Source organism: Curcuma longa, unplaced genomic scaffold (genome assembly GCF_044706935.1).
Source record: "Curcuma longa cultivar G26 ecotype Majalengka, Jawa Barat unplaced genomic scaffold, ITB_CL_G26_1.1 utg2646_np1212_2152390_RagTag, whole genome shotgun sequence".
In the NCBI taxonomy this organism is placed as follows: Eukaryota; Viridiplantae; Streptophyta; class Magnoliopsida; order Zingiberales; family Zingiberaceae; genus Curcuma; species Curcuma longa.
In genome coordinates this window covers 73,737-82,932 of record NW_027435599.1, presented here as the reverse complement: position 1 = coordinate 82,932, position 9,196 = coordinate 73,737, and positions in this window count along the sequence as shown.

Genomic DNA, 9,196 nt, shown 5'->3' with positions numbered 1-9,196 from the left:
GGCCCCACACGGTCGGTCTCACGACCATCTATGAGGAGATAAATTGAGAATCTATAGTTGACCACAACGACCATCATGAACCAAACCAAGTTGGTTCAAAACTAAATCATTTGGTTCAATAAATAAACCACCTCCGATTTGAACGAAATCAGTTTCGTTCATTTTGTCTTCATAAGATGAAATCCATCATTTTATCCTTTGTCTGGTCCAATCAGATTTTATTTCTCTCATTCTGAGAATCCAATTCTCAAACTCGTTTTAAGTCCTTTGAAGAACTTGTAGTGTGTGTGACCCAATAGGTTCCCAGTTATGTTGGTCATCCGTAATTAACCATTAATTACGGAAAGATCATGAGTGACACCTAATAGTACATTATGATCCTCAATTGATCAAAAAATCAACGATTGATTCCAGAACCTTTCTAAACCCTTCTACAACTCTAATGAAACGTGCCTCATTCCTTTCACCATCTTATACCCACTTAGTTTACGATATGGTCTATGTGTGTCAGCCTCCACTAGGCTGACTATGTCACACCTAGCCCAAGCTAGCTTTCTTGTCCTGTGGATTCAAGTTACTTGTACATGTGTCCAAGATTGTTGTACTCTTGACATGTAATGCTTTGGCCAAAAACTTTTAGTAACAATCCTGACAAGTGGTCGTAGGGTATACGTCTCCTTTTCAAAGAGCGGTGAATCCTCTGTGGGCTATTCAAACACTTTCAGATACTTTGATTTATACCCAATCATTCCGGGTCCACACCTCCTTAGAGATGTTTGCTTAAAATATCAAAGTATAAGCCTCCACGATCAAGGTGACTTGAATACCACTAGAGCTGTCAAACAGACCAACCTAAGGCGGTGCCGACCAACCCACTAGAAACCTGTCATATGGCAGGGTGGGGTGGGCCGGCCCACCAACTTGGCGGGTTGGAAAATTTCCAACCCAACCCAACTTAAGGCGGGTTGCGAGTTAGGCAAGCCAACCCACGGGCCTATCAAAAAATAAAAAAATATAGAAAATATTAAAATTTTTAAGTTTGGATTGTAGTTTAAACGGGTAAAGTTAAAAATTTTAAATTTGTATTGTGGTTTAAACGAATCAACCCACTAATTCATTGAATTTTCTCCTTTAATTTTAAATTTTAAAGAAAAAAAGTAAATTTTCTCAACCCACGGGCCAACCCACACGGGTCACGACCCACCTAAATCCCTCTTAAAATGGATTGATAAAATTTCAACCCAGTCCATTTAAATTGTTCGGTGGGGCGGGCCAACCCGACAGGCCTAATCCAAATTGACAACTCTAAATACCACAAGTCAAAGGAAACTCACACTTAAGCTGCACTAAGATCTTCATTGACATATGTATAGAACCATATGAAGTTTCAAGGCAAGTCACTCCAATGAACTAGTTACCTTCAATTAGCATCCACATTTAACTCTCAATATCCAATGTCTCTAGTAGTGAGATCGACTGCTTGGCTAGCCAAGGAGTTTAAACGTGCTAGTCTCAACATAATCAATAACGTCCGTGCTCATCAATTCCTCGACTAGGGATAATTTCAATACATTCATAATTGCACATGTAGAGATGCTCACTAGTTGTGATCCAATCACAAATTCTCTCATGCTATGAATCATATTGTAGACATTCAGTAATTAAGTTTAAGATCCAATCAAACATATAAAAAATGTGACCTCAAATAGTGAATTGCTATTTATCCAATAAATAGTATAACCGTAAGACGATTGTCTTAGGACACCTCTCAAATATAACAATGAGATGCAATAAATATATGTTAAATAAGATCCAAAATTTATGCATGAATCACACATATCAGACTACCTAATATATTAGCTATGAAGCCTTTGACTAGAGAACTAATTATTCCAACTAGTAGTTTACTAACTAGCTCATCCTAGACCTTCATGTGGGCTTATGGTGGTTGTAAGCCAAGATGTTTAGCATGATTCAATTGAATGCAAGTATTGGGTGAACAAAATAGTTATGTTCAAATAATAATTAACTAGATGTGAATCCAATTGACTAGAGGTTAAATCTAGTCAATTTGTGACATAGTTGTTGGCTTCCAACAGTTAAATTTGACTGTCCAATCGACTAGAGGACCTTTCCCATTCAATTGGAGGTCGCCATAATAAAATAATTAGAGTGCTTATTGTGTAAACTCTTTGAAATCTATAGGCAAAAAAGGTTGCAAAAAAAAATTTCTCTATAAACTTTTATGATAAAATGCTCAAAGTGCTAAAAGTCCTCCAATTGCTTGAATCAAAGTTGAAGGCTTCAACATAAGCTATTGGTAATCTTCTTTTCACATAGCTTAACATTTTATTATCTTTGAGAGAGGAGAGCTTATTGTAAACAACCATTGGTTGGAATGAATAGAGACTTGCCCCATGTCTCTTATTGATGAGTGGTATATTAATGGTTTTGTAGAGGTGTCACATCGAATATATCATAAGTCGTGAAGTAGAAGCAAAATGTCCGAGCCAAATCACATAATTGTGTTAGGATTATCTTATTTTTATACTATTTATTTTCATTGTGATGTAATTGATACAATCAACCTAATGCATAAACACAACATACTAACTTTTGAATTGTTATGGGTGTTATAGCCCCCCCATCTAGGATTAGGCCCACTCGGCCCATTCGGTGTTCAGCCCACTCGGTAGCCCAGAACCTCCCCCTTCAGTTCGGCTCGGCAGTCATCACTGCCCTTCAGTTCGGCTCGGCAGTCCAGTTCGGCTCGGCAGTCCTCACTGCCATTCGGCTCGGCAGCCAGTTCCTCGGCAGCCCACTTCAGCCAGTTCGGCTTGGCAGCCTCACTGCCATTCGGCTCGGCAGTCCTCACTGCCCTTCAGTTCGGCTCGGCAGTCCTTCAGTACTGCCCTGCCCTTCAGTTCGGCTCGGCAGTCCTCACTGCCCAGTTCGGCTCGGCAGCCTCACTGCCCTTCAGTTCGGCCCACTCGGCTCGGCAGCCTCACTGCCCACAGTCGGCTCGGCAGCCCTGCCCTTCAGTCGGCTCGGCAGCTCAGCACTGCCATTCGGCTCGGCAGCAGGCTCAGCCTCCATTCGGCTCGGCAGGCCAGCCTCCCTTCGGTTCGGCAGCTCAGCTCTGCCAGTTTCAGTAAGCCCACTCGGCACTCAGGCTAGCTCCCACTCAGCCTACTCAGCCCATGTGACATCAGAAATGGTCTTCCCAAGACCATGTCTTATCATAAAAGCTCTCATGACAACTTGGATTTGACCCGTCATAATTGCTCTCTCTCTCTCTCTAATAGCCAACTTTGGCAAGCATTAATGGTGGATATGACTTGTCAACAAAGGTCTCCTCAAGGACCATGCCTTGTCAGCAAATGGTCTTATCAAGACCATGCCTTGTCAATATCTTCTTAAGGACCATGCTTTGTCAGCAAACGTCCTATCAAGAGGAGAACTCTTCTCCGATCATGAAAAAGAGGAGCTCCTGAGGTATAAAAAAAGGGAGGAAGAAGGTAAACTAAAGGAGGGGGGTTGGGGCTCTGGTCTCTCTCTCTCTCTCTCACTCTCATTATCTGTTTTGGGCTGAGCATTTCATTACAGTATTTCTATTTTACTGTACTTCTTCTTCCTCCTGACTGGGCTGACTTGAGCGTCGGAGTGGCCGTCCGGGGGCTCCCCGGCGCCAGGATGACCTCTTTCTCCGGTGATGTTTCAGGGCCTCCAGGTAGCTGGTCTTCTCTCCTTCCTCGGTGTGGTGGCCCTCTCCGGCGGTTGCAACCCCCTCTCTTCCCCTGCATGCTGACTGGTCCGGCGGCGCGTCCGGAAGCCGATCTCAACAGGAACATATTTTGGCGCCGTCTGTGGGAACACAAACTGCCCTGCCTTGAGACGTGCTGGGAGACAACCTCGTCGGACCTGCTCACACATCACTTTAACCCAAGAGGGATATCACCGCCTCATGGCTGCCGCTGTCGCAGCCTCGCAAAACCAGCCCTTCGCTCCAGCCCGGCCCTTCACAAAATCCGCCCCGTCTGAGCTCCTCAGCGTTTCAGCGGCCCTCCTTGCTATGTCGCTGAGCCTCTACAGCTTGCGCCGCCTCTTCTCAGCGCAACAGCTTCGTCTATGTGTCAAAAGGAGCAATCCTGGTACACATGACTACATCGTATTCTGATCCTGACGCATATGCTTTTTACAGGGCATCTCTCTACCGCAATCTCAACCTCCCCCGCGCTCCTGCAGCCGGGGTCGAGCTAAACTCTGGTGGTCTCGGACCACTAGCTCCATCGAAACAATACAGGGCTCCCTCCCCCGCGCTCCTGGCCGGGGTCGGACTCTGGTGGTCTCGGACCACTAGCCCAAAATGGGGCTTCCCCCGCGCTCCTGCAGCCGGGGTCGAGCTAAACTCTGGTGGTCTCGGACCACTAGCTCCATCGGCAAATGTACTCCTCTCCCCCGCGCTCGGCTTGGACATAGCCAAGGTCGAGCTCAATTCTGGTGGTCTCGGACCACTAGCTCCATCGGCAAACGTCCTACTATACAGGGCTCAACCTCCCCCGCGCTCCTACAGCCGGGGTCGAGCTAAACTCTGGTGGTCTCGGACCACTAGCTCCATCAGCAAATGTCCTTTTCAGGGCTCAACCTCCCCTCCTGCAGCCAGGGTCGAGCTTACTCCCGGTGGTCACGGACCACTAGCGCCCGCCACAGCAAAGTCTGGTAAATCTCGAAACACTCGCTATCTTTCCATGCTTAACTCCCCCGCGCTTCGCACAGCCGAGGTCGAGCTGAATCGCGGAATCGGACCCGCTACCGCGTCCGTCACCGCCATCTCCTACAATTTTCAATCTCAAACTCCCCCGCGCTCCTGCAGCCGGGGTCGAGCTCGCCTCGGCAACCGAGCCTTACTACAGGTATGGAGTCAACTCCCTTCTCTAGCTATTGCCCTTTACAGGGTTCCACCTCCCCCGCGCTCCTGCAGCCGGGGTCGAGCTCGCCTCGGCAACCGAGCCTTACTACAGGTATGGAGTCAACTCAGTTCTTTTCTGAGCAGTTTTCATCAGGGTTCTCTTCTCCCCCTTCGTCCTCAACGGCTCAGCTCGCCTCTGAGCATTCAGCACTCATCCAACTCAGTCAGCTCAACAGAACTCTCACTGGCTCTATCTGACCCGTTCAGCTCAACCAGCAGAACCCTCACTGACTCCCTCGGCTCAGACAGCTTAGTCAGAACTCTCACTGGCTCCCTATGACGCGTTCAGCTCAGTCAGCTCTCTCTCTGACTCGTTCAGCTCAGCCAGTAGAATTCTCACCGACTCCCTCTGCTCAGTCAACACTCTCTGACTCAGTCAGCTCAGTCAGCATTCTCACTGACTCCCTCACTCGCCAGCACCAACTCACTGCGTTTCCTCTTGATTTCAACGCCAAAAGCTCCCCTGACTCACTCGAGTGCTCCGCTATAGCGCCAAGTCGTAAGTGCTGACTCCCCTTACTACTGCCGAATTCTCGAGCCGATGCCGGCTCCCTTGAGTACGACACGTCGGCTTCCCGAGTCTGCCACGCGATGTGCGTGCACTGCTCTTATCGCTACCTACCGCTAGGCTCGACCACGAATTGCTCTCTCATGACTTATGCAACTTCCCGCGACATTCGTGCCTAAATCCTTCACTGGCCACTTCTTCATATGGCTTGCTCGTGCCTTTTCGGACGCACGTCCATCGATGATGTCCCAGCCTCACCATTGATGGTGACGCTGCCCTGCCGTTTTCCGGTCTTTTCTTTATTCATCGTCCTCGTTTCCCTTTCAATCTCCTTTTTTATCTTGGATAACTGAATCAGTAATAATGAAGGAGCTCGCACAAAAGCTCAAATCCTTCCTCCATAAAAACGATTGATGCCAAAGCTTTTGTAAAAATCCTTCCTCGATTAGAGAAATGGACACAAAAGCTCAAAATCTTTCCTCGGTTGATGCAAAAGCTGATGCAAAAGCTCAACACGTGTCCTCGATTAAAGGGATGGGTGCCACTTGGAAGCCGTTCAACGCCCTCCCCGACTCCTTGCGCAAAACCCGACGCTCCCCATCTTCCTCCCGAAACCTCCCACACGGCCTACTGCCCCTTCTCCTTCAGCCGCCATACGCGGAAGCTGGGTAGCCTTCGCACACATCAAATTGAGAAGCGCGAACAGTTCGGAAAGATTTTCCCATTTGCAATCATACAAAATTAGCCGGCCTCCGAGAGATCAACATCCGGAACATGGATCATCAGGAGAATATACAATCAAATTTAAACAAAATAAAGAATTCTATAAACTAGGAGATCGATTTGGAAAATCGAAGTAGGAGACACTCACAGTTTCTACAGTTTCATGTAGAAACTAACGTGCACCATCATAAAAGAGTGAGACATGCATGTGCGTGGGGCCCACTGCCCCCTTTTTCTTTGCCTTGGCAGACAGTCAGACTGGATACTTCGGCGCGGTTTCTTTCCATGCGGGACACGCCGAAAGGCTGCAGCCTGCCTCTGACCAATCTGACGCGCGCCGAAAGTGTGCGCTGACCAGCATACACCGGAGACGGCGTTGACTGCAACACACCGTCCAATGCACTGCACAAGCCAATCCTTACCATCTCCTACATCATCCGCCCTTTCTCCCAGAGTGCCGGTCCTCCTCCGTCTACCGCCAACTCCGCCTTGGAACACTCGTACTCGAACTTCGCATCCAGAAAGATCGCCGGGTCCTCGACCACGTCCCCTTAGTCTCCTACCCCATCGACCACGTCCTCGATGACGTCAAGCGACTCCTCGCTGAAACAAAGCACGAGCTCGTCGTCCTCGAGCTCCAAACGGAGTTCGGCCACAAGGACCCCCTAACTTCGACAAGTTCCTCGTCGAGCATCTTGGCGACTTCCTCATCCCCCACGACGAGGCTGTCCTCGCTAAAACCGTCGTCGAGGTGCTTCCGCGGCACGTAGTGTGCGTATGGAAGCCGCGGAAGGCGCCGCCGCCGCCGGCCAGAGGCCTTCAGTGGGGAAGCTTCACCAGACCTTGAAGCTTCGTCGTGGACCATAAACGCCCGCAACTGCAACCTATTATTTCCGCTGTTTTCCCAAGCCGAGTCGTGACGGCGAGCCGCCGCTGCCTACACGGGCCGGAGCCGGCCATCTCGCCCTTCGCGGTAAGTCTGCCATCTCGCCCTTCGTGGCAAACGGAGTCCGCCATCTCGCCCTTCGCGACAAGCCCGCAACCTCGCCCTTCGCGCCCTCCTTCGCCTTTCGGCGCCCGCCTCCTTCGACGCGGTCCTCGCTTACCGCTTTCGCGTCGCCGGCAAAACTTCGTCTCCCTCGCGGTCTGGCGTCCACACAGCCTCTCGGCTCCCGAGTCCTCGCTCGCTTCCCATGCCGAAGTCCGAACCCTCGCGCCCTTCTTCGCCGGCGTCTCGAAATTTCATCTCCGCGCCCCTGACCTTGAAGCCTCGCCCTAGAAGCTTTGTCGTGGCCGGAATCAACTGCAACAGCCAGCTTTCTTCTCTCCGCCGACTGTGACGAGCTTAGGAAAATAAGATACGGTCTGTCGCTACTGTTTGGTCTAGTCAGTCGACTTCACGCTCCTTCGACTAGACTAGCGGGGAGGCTTGTGTTATGGGTGTTATAGCCCCCCATCTAGGATTAGGCCCACTCGGCTCCATTCGGCTCGGCAACCCAAATCTGCCACTCCTCCACGTCACTTTTAGCCACTCAATCAGTCCAATCCCCTCATCTCGAGATATATCTGTACCTTCCCTGTACAAAAAGGACAATCAGGCTTTGACACGACTTGTCAGCCTCCCCATACCATCCCTTGTCATGTTAGCATGACATGCAAAAGGGACAATCTAGCCTTGATATGACTTGTCAGAAAAAGTTTCCCAAGGTCATCTCTTGTCATACTAGCATTAATTGGGATGAGACCTATTAGAGGTGGTCTTCTCGAGGCAATATCCTGTCCATCCCTTCCCACAAAGAACACGTTAACCCAATGGTGCCATAACGGAGCCGACTCCTTAGGCCGAATCCGAATCCTCAGCCGCCTCCTCATGCTGAATCCTCGATCGTCGCCCCGCCTTACTATCTCACCAAGAAAATAAGATACGGTCTGTCGTTACTACTTGGTCTAGTCAGTCGACCTTCCGCTCCTTCGACTAGACTAGCGGGGAGGCTTGTGTTATGGGTGTTATAGCCCCCCATCTAGGATTAGGCCCACTCGGCAGCCCACTGCAGCTCAGTTCGGCTCGGCAGCCCACTTTAGCTTAGTTTGGCTCGGCAGTCAGTTCGGCTCGGCAGCCCACTTCAGCCTCCATTCGGCTCGGCACAGCTCACTCTTCGGCTCGGCTTGGCAGCCCTCCACTCAGCCCATTCGGCACTCAGCTCAGTTCTGCCAGGACCACTAAGCCTACTCAGCATTCATTTTACTCAGCCCATGTGACTTGTCATAAGGGTATGCTCCCGGTCATATCATGTTAAGAAAGGTCTTATCAAGATCTTCTCAAGGACCATGCCTTGTCAGAAGGATGTGACTCGTTAGAAATGATCTTTTCTCTCTATTAAACTTGGTCAAGCATTAAATGAAGATGTGATGTATCATCTTCCCAAGGTCATACTTTATGAGAAAGGGTCATACTTTCAAAGGAACGTGATTAGTGGTGACTATCATTAATGAAGGTGGTCTTCTCGAGGCAGGGTCAATCCTTCAATAAAAAGGACTCTTCTTCGATCATGACAAAGGGGAAGCTCTTGAGGTATAAAAAGGGAGGAAGGAGGTAAACTAAAGGGAGGGAGGGGGGGGCTCCGGGCTCGCTCTTCTCTCTCTCTTTCGGGATCTGGCTCACTCTTCTTATCTTTTTTTTGGGTTGAGCATTTCATTACAGTATTTTTTACTGTACTTCTTCTTCCTCCTGACTGGGGCTGACTTGAGCGTCGGAGTGGCCGTCCGAGACTCCCCGGTGCCAGGATGACCTCTGTTCTCCTGTGATGTTTCAGGGCCTTCCGGTGGTTGATCCTCTCTCCTCCCTTGGTGTGGAGGCCCTCTCCGGCGGTGGCACCCTCCTCTCTTCCCCAGCATGCTGACTGGTCCGGCGACGCGTCCGGAAGCCGATCTCAACAGGAACAACCACGTAAATTTTATCCCTTCTGAAACTCTATATAGAACTAACTATATCACTT